This window comes from Salvelinus sp. IW2-2015, linkage group LG6.1 (genome assembly GCF_002910315.2).
Source record: "Salvelinus sp. IW2-2015 linkage group LG6.1, ASM291031v2, whole genome shotgun sequence".
Taxonomy (NCBI): Eukaryota; Metazoa; Chordata; class Actinopteri; order Salmoniformes; family Salmonidae; genus Salvelinus; species Salvelinus sp. IW2-2015.
In genome coordinates this window covers 9685927-9698070 of record NC_036845.1, presented here as the reverse complement: position 1 = coordinate 9698070, position 12144 = coordinate 9685927, and the positions used below count along the sequence as shown (strand labels likewise).

The 12144-nt window shown below is 42.2% G+C and overlaps 1 protein-coding gene and 1 pseudogene across 1 annotated transcript in view; one reads left to right on the top strand and one right to left on the bottom strand.

Annotated features, from left to right (window-relative positions):
* The window catches only part of LOC111965006 (DNA-directed RNA polymerase III subunit RPC7-like), a 737315-nt gene that overhangs the window by 135508 nt on the left and 589663 nt on the right, over window positions 1-12144 (top strand). The window lies entirely within an intron of this gene.
* On the bottom strand, window positions 1270-10870 carry LOC111965025 (interleukin enhancer-binding factor 2 homolog; annotated as a pseudogene).

Here is a 12144-nt window from a genome sequence, read left to right as displayed (position 1 = left end):
CAATGCACAACATGGTGTTGTAGCAAACAAGTCTAGTTTCCTAGGTAACACCCCCTCCCTGCAGCAGCACAGCACATACAGTAAGTCAGGAGCGGACGAGAGAATGTGCGTATTAAATATATATATTTTGCTATTCACGATTATAATTTTGACCACGGTCATTTGGCTGACCAATAACCGTCATCCAAAATTCCATGACAGTCACAGCCCTAGGCATATATATATATAGTGGGGAGAACAAGTATTTGATACACTGCCGATTTTGCAGGTTTTCCTACTTACAAAGCATGTAGAGGTCTGTAATTTTTATCATAGGTACACTTCAACTATGAGAGACGGAATCTAAAACAAAAATCCAGAAAATCACATTGTATGATTTTTAAGTAATTAATTTGCATTTTATTGCATGACATAAGTATTTGATACATCAGAAAAGCAGAACTTAATATTTGGTACAGAAACCTTTGTTTGCAATTACAGAGATCATACGTTTCCTGTCGTTCTTGACTAGGTTTGCACACACTGCAGCAGGGATTTTGGCCCACTCCTCCCTACAGATCTTCTCCAGATCCYTCAGGTTTCGGGGCTGTCGCTGGGCAATACGGACTTTCAGCTCCCTCCAAAGATTTTCTATTGGGTTCAGGTCTGGAGACTGGCTAGGCCACTCCAGGACCTTGAGATGCTTCTTACGGAGCCACTCCTTAGTTGCCATGGCTGTGTGCTTCGTGTCGTTGTCATGCTGGAAGACCCAGCCACGACCCATCTTCAATGCTCTTACTGAGGGAAGGAGGTTGTTGGCCAAGATCTCGCGATACATGGCCCCATCCATCCTCCCCTCAATACGGTGCAGTCGTCCTGTCCCCTTTGCAGAAAAGCATCCCCAAAGAATGATGTTTCCACCTCCATGCTTCACGGTTGTGATGGTGTTCTTGGGGTTGTACTCATMCTTCTTCTTCCTCCAAACACGGCGAGTGGAGTTAGACCAAAAAGCTCTATTTTTCATCAGACCACATGACCTTCTCCCATTCCTCCTCTGGATCATCCAGATGGTCATTGGCAAACTTCAGACGGGCCTGGACATGCACTGGCTTAAGCAGGGGGACCTTGCGTGCGCTGCAGGATTTTAATCCATGACGGCGTAGTGTGTTACTAATGGTTTTCTTTGAGACTGTGGTCCCAGCTCTCTTCAGGTCATTGACCAGGTCCTGCCGTGTAGTTCTGGGCCTGTCTCTTATACACATCTAGATGTGTATAAGAGACAGGTCCCAGACCGAGGGTGATTGACCGTCATCTTGAACTTCTTCCATTTTCTAATAATTGCGCCAACAGTTGTTTCCTTCTCACCAAGCTGCTTGCCTATTGTCCTGTAGCCCATCCCAGCCTTGTGCAGGTCTACAATTTTATCCCTGATGTCCTTACACAGCTCTCTGGTCTTGGCTATTGTGGAGAGGTTGGAATCTGTTTGATTGAGTGTGTGGACAGGTGTCTTTTATACAGGTAACGAGTTCAAACAGGTGCAGTTAATACAGGTAATGAGTGGAGAACAGGAGGGCTTCTTAAAGAAAAACTAACAGGTCTGTGAGAGCCGGAATTCTTACTGGTTGGTAGGTGATCAAATACTTATGTCATGCAATAAAATGCAAATTAATTATTTAAAAATCATACAATGTGATTTTCTGGATTTTTGTTTTAGATTCCGTCTCTCACAGTTGAAGTGTACCTATGATAAAAATGACAGACCTCTACATGCTTTGTAAGTAGGAAAACCTGCAAAATCGGCAGTGTATCAAATACTTGTTCTCCCCACTGTATATATAACATACATACACACACACACCTCTCTCGTCACATATCAGCTCCAACATGTCAAATCGGTTTTGAATTATAATTGTTTTGCCTGCAGTCATTTTACTTTTTTCTATTCTTATCAGAATGGCTCTGCTACAGCATAGCAACGGGATAGCCACTGCTGAAGGCCAAATTCTATCATGCAGATTTAATTACATTGTCCCCAGTCATTGAATTCCATAGACATACATTGCTGAATTACATGTGTGGGAATTGGCCTATATGGATAGGGATGAATTGAAATGTTTCTTACAGAAGAAATATGGAAATCATATGTATACCCATGGCAGCTATTAAAAGGGAACAGTTGAGATTATGGGGATATTAAGACTAAAGGTAAGGACAACAGTTCACCTGACAGGACAATCCAAACATGACTGTTGATTATTTTGGTGCATTTTATATTTACTGTCTCCTTGCTCTGCCATTGAGGAACTAGAGCAAGAACACTTGTAGTTGTTTGGAACACAGCAGTTCATCCATCCTTTACACAATTACGGTTGTTTACGCAATCAAAAAACTGCCCAATATAAATCGCAATCTGGGTCAGGTGGGCATAATTTGAAAGCTTGTTCTATTGCCAATATGACTAGCAAAATTATAAAATATGATCTTACAGTGTTATGCTTTCACAAGGCAATTCAGAGAAGCAGGTCGTAATTTGTGAGCATAGAATGTTGTCATGAGTGCATTCAGATGCATGGTCCACAGCAAATGTTCTTCACAATACAACAAACATGGACTCATTCTGTTCAGTACAACCCAGGGTATAACCACATAACATATTGTAACTGTACAAACATAGTGATCATAAACATGAACACTGTATATTAGAAGTTTCATATGGTAATGTGAAGTGCCCATTTGTACTCACGGTGTTTGGCTTGCTTGTATGACAGCAAAGCCATATTTATTAATAGTTGTCAATGTCTCATCTTTGAAAATACATAGAGAATACAAAAGACGTAATTTATTTTTTATATTTAACTACGCAAATCTGTTAAGAACAAATTCTTATTTACAATGGCAGAGGGTTAACTGCCTTGTTCAGGGGCAGAAAGACAGATTTTTACCTTGTCAGCTCTGGGATTCGATCTAGCAACCTTTCAGTTACTGGCCCAACGCTCTAACCACTAGGCTAACGCTCTAACCACTAGGGATGGGGGCAACTTGTTGTCCTACGCGGTGCTCAAGTTCAGAACGGCTGTCTGTCAAAACCAATATAGAGCTGTCTGTCAAAACCAATATAGAGCTGTGAAACGCAGATCCAGAGCTCTGATTTCACGTATAGCATGTTACTGTACAGCGTTCCAATTTAGAAGCTTATTAGTGTCCAAATCTGCCATTTTCAAACTGCATACAGGTACGAGTGGACAAATACTGCAAATCAACAACCCATTGAAAAGCTAACCATGGTCAAGGTCCAAGAGAAAAAAAACGGCATAATTTCTGTTATTTTGACACAAAAGTAGTCTATCCAGTGTTACGGGATTTTTATGGATAATGACTAAATATGTATACATTTGACTTAGAATTATAACTAAACAGAATACTACTATGTTACTGTATGGATGAATGAATCTTATTATAATCATAATGCTGAATATAATGTGTTCCTTGTTAGAAAGAATGGAGTTATCTTCAGACAGGCTGGAATGATGTGTTCCTTACAGGAAATTCTGTCTCTACCCAGGGAGGGGTGAGACCTTGGGCTGGTTGCAGATTGTTTAACAGGTGGCAGACAATAAGAACGCTAACTGTACTGCCATTGTATCCGAGAGGAGGAAGGACATTTTAAAACCTATGACGTCAGTTTTATTATTTAACCTGATGTAAACTGTACTATGATCAGTACTCTCGAGAATAAACGCTATTGATTGATTGATTTTGAGACTGGTTTCTGTCCATTTTATGCTAATAAGTATCTTACAAATTCTTATGTATGGGCCGAGTGTTTTAATTGAATTGGTTGCTAACATATAGGAATAAAATTCCTTAAACATCCAGCTATGTTTTTTCTCAGAATGGTTGGAACCCTCAGAAGGGTGCAAAAGTTGAAACCTCTGCCGTCTGAGGACAAGTACTCCAAAACCACAGTTGCAACATTCCATTTGAAGAGGATGTGGTTAGTCAGCTGGAGTATCAACAATAACTACGGCATGTTTTTTCAGCTTAATTATTCAAGAAAAAGTTTAAATATTGAAAAAGCTCTGTTCGATGTGTGGGACAGAATAAATCCTTGAGTTCAATGGCTTACGAAAGCACTGAAACAGATACTTTAAAGATTTCATACCAATAGCATAGTATTTTGTGCACTCATATCAAACAAAATAGATGATATTCTATCAGCCATGGCTCGATCTCCATCTAGCCAGAGAAAACCTCAATTAGCCAGCCTTGGGTTTAATTGCTGAGTGCTAGCAGCTTACTGCCTCCCCCTCCCATCACAGCTCCTCTAACTGATTATGACATTTTGCAGTTCTTCTGTCAAGGGACTCCGTAATTGGGTTCATTGATTAAAGCCCAGTTATTACTGACAACACCACCGCTGTATGTAATAGTCCAGATAACATAAACAGAGACACGTCTGGTCTCCACTGGCTGCTCAGTATCTTCAGACACCAAACTGACATGATCTATCCATTTTTGACAGCCAGCTCAGTGAGAAACTGTACACTGGAGCACCATCAATTGGGAGTGACCATAGAAATAAGATTTTCCAATTCAACTTTTTTTTTATCAAAATCTTTGACACAATAAGCCAAGAGAAAATAGTTCAATTTCTGTTAACAAGACTTGATATGAAATGAAACATAGGAAGCCACACCTTGTGTTCCTAGTATCAGGTTTGTCTGAAAACAAAACAAGCCCTTAAACTGGGCGCGGGTAGGAGACGGTACAAAAATAAAATATAAATCCCCATCCCTCCTCAGAAGGGGACCATGCAACACAGTCGAATGATAAACTGAATAAAGCCCTTTACCACAATCACTCTTTAGCGTCCATGCCCTCTTTAGCATCCATGCCCTCCATTTCTACATCACTATCAACATCATCCACCTCCAATTCCAACTCCGGCATCTTCTCATACGCCTTCTCTGTCACTCCATCCCACGTGGATGTCTCCACCACCAGATCTGACCAGAGAGGACAGAACAGGTAAACGTGCGTGGGGGAGAAAGTTCAATCATTAATAAAAGTGCAGCAAATGCCTCATGTTCAGGTGAGTTGACTTACAGCTAGCGTCTCCATCCAGACCCAGAATCTTCATGTAGCCGCCATGAGACAGCAACCTCACCAGGGTCTGAGCAGTGAGGCACACCATGTCCTGGACAGAGCAAATATTATGTCAGCATCTTGGTATAATGTGGAGAACACACTGAAAATGTATTGTTTGTTACCTTAGTATTACAAATTAGGCCACGACTACTGTCTCGCAGACTACGGTTTAGACAAGCAAAAAAAACAGAAATCAAACAATAATTCAAGATTGCATTCAGAAAGTACAGGTTTACACTCTTACCAGATAGGATAAGAGACAGGCCGGCGGGTAGCATAGCGCTTAAGAGTGCTGAGCCAGTAACCAAAAGGTTGCTGGTTTGAATCCCAGAGCCGACTAGGTGAAAAATCTGTCGATGTGCCCTTGAGCAAGGCACTCAACCCTAATTGCTCTGGATAAGAGCATCTGCTAAATGACAAAACATGTAAATGTAATGGAGAGAGGCCGGCAGGTAAGTACCTGTTGCTCCAGGTTCATGACAGTGAATACACGGTAGTGTCCATTCTCACAGGGGTCTGCGATCCCAGCTGAACCAGGCAAGAAAAGCCCTGATGACAGCATCTGCAGGCTCCGCCTGAAGATCACATTGAGGGCTAGTGGCTGTCTGCTGGGGTTGTTCATGACTGCAGAGTGACCCTGGACAGAGAGAGAGAGAGAGAGAAACTGAAAATCTTCACCACGGAAAAACAGACTAAGCAGGCAGGCAGCATCTTGTGCCAGTACACATATTGACTGTTGTGTCAACGCTAAAATAGCAGGGCTGGCCATTTCTTCGGCCTCGTAAAGTGCAGTTTGCTTGGGTAATGAATGACACCCAGAGACTCCTGAGTGCGTATCCAACTGCTGAGCAAACCAAAACCTCTCCTCCAAATGAAGCTTGTCAGGAGCATGTCCACTACATGAGGTCCAGGAAATCCAAATATTATGCCCACACTGAAGTCTAATGAGGACACTAACATATGGGAGTGGTTTTTACACCTCTTCAGGTTCAACACACAAACTCTACAACCAGTTTGCTAAAATAGGGTCAGGACAGGCATACAACATAAAATCGATAAATTGAGTGTAAGCAAACAGCTGTGCATGGGGCTCACCAGTAAGTCCAACATCCAGGGGGTAAGGGGTTCAAACCCTGGGAAGCGGGTCCTCAGGTCCTTCAGCAAACTGGCCAGGACCTTCACCCTGATAGGCCAGAACCAGACCCCCCCCACACACACACACAGACAAATTGACATGTTTGGATAGGTACATTTAACATAAACAATATGTCATTCCAAAATTTACAGGAAAAAATATAAACTACTGATGAAACCATAGGTGGGTGGGTGGGTGTTCGCAGTGGCAGCTCACGTGGAGTGGGAGGCATTTTCTTCAAACCAGCGAGCGTGGCGAACGGCAGCCAGGGAGTTCTGCAGGAGCTTCATATCGACTGTGGAGAAGGGAGGCAGACAGAAATCACTCAATATATCTGGCTAAACCTGCCTGACATTGATGTTTTAGTCCCTCACGTCAGCTATAATAGCAATACTTCAGCGACTGGCTTCTTTGATCAGAGGGTACAGACAGTAGAGGTGAAAGGTTAACAGCTAAACCATCCCCATATCTCTGGATGCCTCCATCCACCCTTCATCCCCCATCCATTGTAAGAGTGTGACTGTTAATCCTCGCTAAACTATATGTACTGTGCACATCAGGCTCCAGCTTGCGCATGTTGTGGGGCACGGTGGCAATGAGGATCTTCACGGTGGCGTCGGCCGAACTGATCTCAAAGCCCATCTCATTGGGCAGCATGGAGAGTACTGGGGAAACATATTCAAACACATACTGTAGTTTACCAAGGTCATAATCTCAGATTGTTTCTGAGGGGAGATGTATGAGGAAAAGACTGATGATAATGTAAAGAAAAGTGATGTGCATTACCTTCCGAAGGGTCCTGTGTGCGTAGGGTCTCCACTACCTTGGTGCCCAGCGCGGTCACTGTCTCCACTGGGAGAAACAGTCATATTAGTGGTCAGTTTTGACCGTGTTCCATCCACTACCCCATTTCCTCAGAGTAGTGATTATCAAGTAATAGGGGCATTAGAAATGCATTTAGGTAAAAACTTTCCAGAAGGCAATATCTTCAGAATGACAGCAAGGTCTGCAACATTGTGTCCTGTTGTCATGGTGCCTTTCTTGTAGGAGCCAGCCCACCTGTCTCATTTCCTCAATTTCCTAGAGTTAGAAAAGTATGAAAACAATGTTACATTCAACTCAACTAACTTGTTTGAAATTCCCTCATCCCTGCATTTGAGGATTCACCAAACTATTTCTCCGTTGAGATCAAATCTGACACTGTAGTACGTACCACTTCATCAGCCCCAGCTGAAACGATGACGTTGTCAATGACGTTGGTGATCCTGTTGACCAGTGACAAGATGGATGACTAGAAGACAGAGAGAAAAGGTTTTAAAACTACTGTCTGATGGCAGTTCTAATGTGCTAGTTTAATTGGTGTCATCCTGGATACTGGTTCAAAATGGGTTAAGAAACACTGGTCTATGAAGCACACAGCTGGAGTGAAGTAACACATCGGGCACCACTAAACTATGGAGTAGGCTGCCACCAAGTGTCTGAAATCAAACTGCCATAAACACACACAACATCTTGAGCACTTGAAACCCACATCACAGCCACAACAGTTCTTGCCCGTAAACATTGCAGACACATGCCAGATCTTACAACAATTAGGTATTTGTAATGGGAAATTATAGTAACTATATACCTGTATTTGAGTTACTGTGGATATAGATTGATAGGTAATAAACATTTATTTGTATTTATTTAACTAAGCAAGCCAGTTATGAACAAATTCTTAATACAATTACAGCCTACCAAAAGGCCTCCTCCAAAACACACATCCCGACAAGAGAGACAACACTACATAAAGAGAGACCTAAGACAACAACATAGTATGGCAGCAACACAGCATGGTAGCAACAACATGGTAGAAGCACAACACGGCAGAAGCACAAAACAGGGTAAACATTATTGGGCAAACACCACAAAGGGCAAGAAGGCAGAGACTACAAATACATCACACAAAGCAGCCACAACTGTCAGTAAGAGTGTCCATGATTGAGTCTTTGAATGAAGCGATTGAGAAAACTGTCCAGTTTAAGTGTTTGTTGCAGCTCGTTCCAGTCCCTAGCTGCAGCGAACTGAAAAGTCGAGCGACCCAGGGACGTGTGTGCTTTGGGGACCTTTAATAGAATGTGACTGGCAGAACGGGTGTGGTATGTTGAGGATGATGGCTGCAGTAGATTGTATCTGTGGCTCCCCATGCAGACAGAAGCATTCCCTTGGGGAAGGGAAAAAGGAGTTAACCATGAATGTTTAAGTACCATATTTAATGAAGCCATTTGGCGCCTGTTAATCTATCATTATCTGATGTAACTATGTACTGATGATTTTACCTTTGACCTGTATCAAATGTCTGCCAAGTGTTGAATGTTGTGCATTTAGTTTTTACTGACAGTAGTTAGGCTTCTATCCAATTGGCAACAGATTTTCATGTGAATATTCTAAAATCTGCATACAAACTAAATCAATTCTCTCACCAGAGATGTGTTTCCATCAAATTGACTTGTTACGGATAACAGTCTCTGCGTGATGACGTAGTGCACATAATAACTTTTGCGGTTCAATTCTCATGTACTGAATACAAAAATACAAGTTAAATGGGTTTCTATCACATTCTCAAATCGACTGTTGGTTTGGTAAGAAATGTTGCGTTATACAGCAAATCTCTGGTCTTGGCACGTGCACTTTAGCCAACAGCTCACAGATACAGTGCAGGTAGGCTACCTACATGATGAGAGAGAGATTATTTTTGTTTGTTAAATGGTAGCCAAACATTGATCATCATGTCATCAGAATAAAACCCTCAATATTTATTGGAAAGGAACATCAAGCTCATCACCGTGCGCTTAACCACCCTGTAATGTTCATAACATATTTCATCTGTAGCCAAATAAACCATGTTTTCCCGAGTCGTAGTGAGAGGAGCACAAAATATTTTTGTGTGAATCGCAGTTTATTTTGATATGGTTAGTAAATAAATATTTGTACATAAAGGCATTTCTACCGCCATCTCTCACATACTTAATTTTACCGACACAAAAAGATCCCACCTCGTCTAGCGTATTTTGTTTTGGCGACATTTGGAAAGTTAACAAATTTGCTGTTTCCATCAGACCTGTCGTAACATTTTTTTTATCCGTCATGTACTTTACTTGCATAAGAAGGTAGGATGGAAACCTGGTAACTGTGTGATTCTGTAGCAGCAGGGGTGTATTCATTACGATGATTCTGCAGCAAAATGTTTTGCAACAAAAGCGATTTACTCCAAACAGAAAATGTGTTTCTATTTGACAAATTCAAGTAGGCCTCTCCCCATTTCATTCCATTCCATTTGCTTCTTAAAGGTAAACGGTTTCTGTTGCAAAACGTAATGAATATACAACCCTGATGTTGTGACTTCCTACAAGCCTCTCGGGCTTGTGTTTAAAGAACATTCGGTACGGTGTGATTAATATAGAAGGGCCTTCTCAGAGAAGGATTGTTAGACATTTTCTCTGCTCCTGTTCTGGAGGTGTCTCTCCTTTGCAACTTGTAATAAACCAGAGATTTTATCAATGACTGCCTGCTTTTTTTCTTCACATGGAAATTCCCGTTACAGTATTAGACATATTAGCTAACCACATCATATGATATAGCAATTGATGCCCAGTCGATTGACTTGGCATCACATGATATAGCAATTGATGCCCAGTCGATTGACTTGGCATGCTACCATTGGTTGATGCAATGCTGCACCGGCGCATCTAGTTCGGCAGGAAAGCGACCATTACCATAAGTGGATATTATTCCCAGCTTATATTACAGACACACAACTAAAAAAAGGCACTTGCTGCTGTAGTGTCTGGTCAGGCCACCTCACTTGAATTACTCCAGTTGTACAGTCTGCTGCTTGTGAACATGTTTAAAATAGTAAATGGTCATGTAAACACGTGTGCGCTTAGTAACGGACCTGTTCAACAGAGGTGGGGCCAAGGTCCTGGTTCCTCTTCAGTAGGGCCTCACTGAAGGCTGTCTCATCAGGGGCAGGCTTCAGGCAAGGGAAGGCTATTTCACACTGAGACAAGGGGAAATAGATATTTATTAACACATCATGTTGTATTATGTAAGTAGCAACATCTTCCCATCAGTCCAATTATTTCTAGTAGAAGGAAACTCTGCATCTAAAGAGTGTTGTGGAGCAGGGTGGTGAGAAGAAATGTGGAAGCTCAAGGATGGTAATATTAACCACAACTTTGGTGTTCAATACAACAACATATGGCATTTCTTTGAAACTGAACAAGAATACTCACCAAGTATTCTTGGTGAGGTCAAATGGGATGTGAGGGACAAATGGGAAAAATCTACAATTGATGGAGATCATAAAGGGAGGGCCATTTCACAGATGAATTTCCTGAGTTGGTTTGAGTTTAAATATAAATGTACCTCAAACATTACTACGGGCGCACACTTTGCAATGTTCAGTGTGGTGTTCAGAAGGTGCTTACCCTAGTACAGGTACTCCCCCGCAAGCCCCAAAACGGCCACCACGACCTCGACCCCTCACGCCTCTGGCAAATGAAGAAGTGACAACACATTCATAAACTTGATTCAAAGTGTTGAACACAAAGAAACGTATGATGTAACATTAATAAACGACGTTGAAAGTTACGTATTAATAAACATATAAGGGGCGTGCTCTAGCACAAGATAGCTAGCTCTGTACGCCACACGACGTAGCGTACGCTTACGGCGCTAACGTTAGCTAGCTAGAACACCTCGAGCGAAGTTTTAACTAGTGGTGAAATGCGTTTGGTGATTTATTATTGAAAGCTATCTAAATCACATACGTGTAAATATATGTACTTTACCTCATTGTGTGAGACGTTGTGGAAACTTCCTTGAAATCTATATGGAAAATGTGCACTTCTGCTGCTAGAAGTGTTCTACCCGGCTACGTTGGCTTGTTAGTGTGTGTGGATTCTTTGGGGTTTAATGGCAGACTACAACCTACTGTGTATTGCCGTCACCTACTGTAAGAGGTAGTGAGACAAACATTTTATATTGCGGGAAAGGTGTGTGCGAGGGAGGGGGACCCCGACATCATACAAAAGACAATAACTAAATAAAAAACAAACCCACTCCTTCAGTCACAGTTCAAATAACATCCCTACACAGCCTCGGGCAAAATCCATAAATCCCAAAACACATTCAGCCGCACTCACAACGATGCCTATTTTCTCAGATTTGCACTGTGCGGTTGAGAACCAATGCATTAAACGCTACAGAGTCCACCTTGCAACAGGTCAGGATCCCTCTGTTGACAAGGAATATTCACTGGTGTCTCTATTCTTACTACCATTATGTCTTCTCACCAGCTCCGGATAGGAGTCATGCTGGACAGCCCTTATTCTTGCCACCTCTGTCTCCTTCACACTAACAGGGCACTTCAAGAATTCAGGCCCACGTTCACCACTGCAATTGCAGCATTTATGCTCTGCTGGCATATGATACTCCTCCCATCGATACACACTTGACCAAATAATTTGCATTTATCACACTGCATGGGTTTGGGGATGAAGGTTTTTACAGGGTATCTCACAAATACACGTGAGAAGGGAGAAACTCTTCTTCAAAAAACAATAGAATGGATTAAGTGGGCTTCCTCACTCTATCAAGCACGTGGGTCAGATGGTGAGCACCAACCACTTGATCCAATTATTCACGTGGGCTTCCTCACTCTATCAAGCACGTGGGTCAGATGGTGAGCACCAACCACTTGATCCAATTATTCACGTATATCCTTTGCATTCACTTCTAGCACCACCCCAGACATAACCCACTTGATAGGCGCCCTGCTTCGAAGATCCAGCACTCCCCACAGCAATTCGCCCAAGCATTGGCACTGCGCCCGGCCC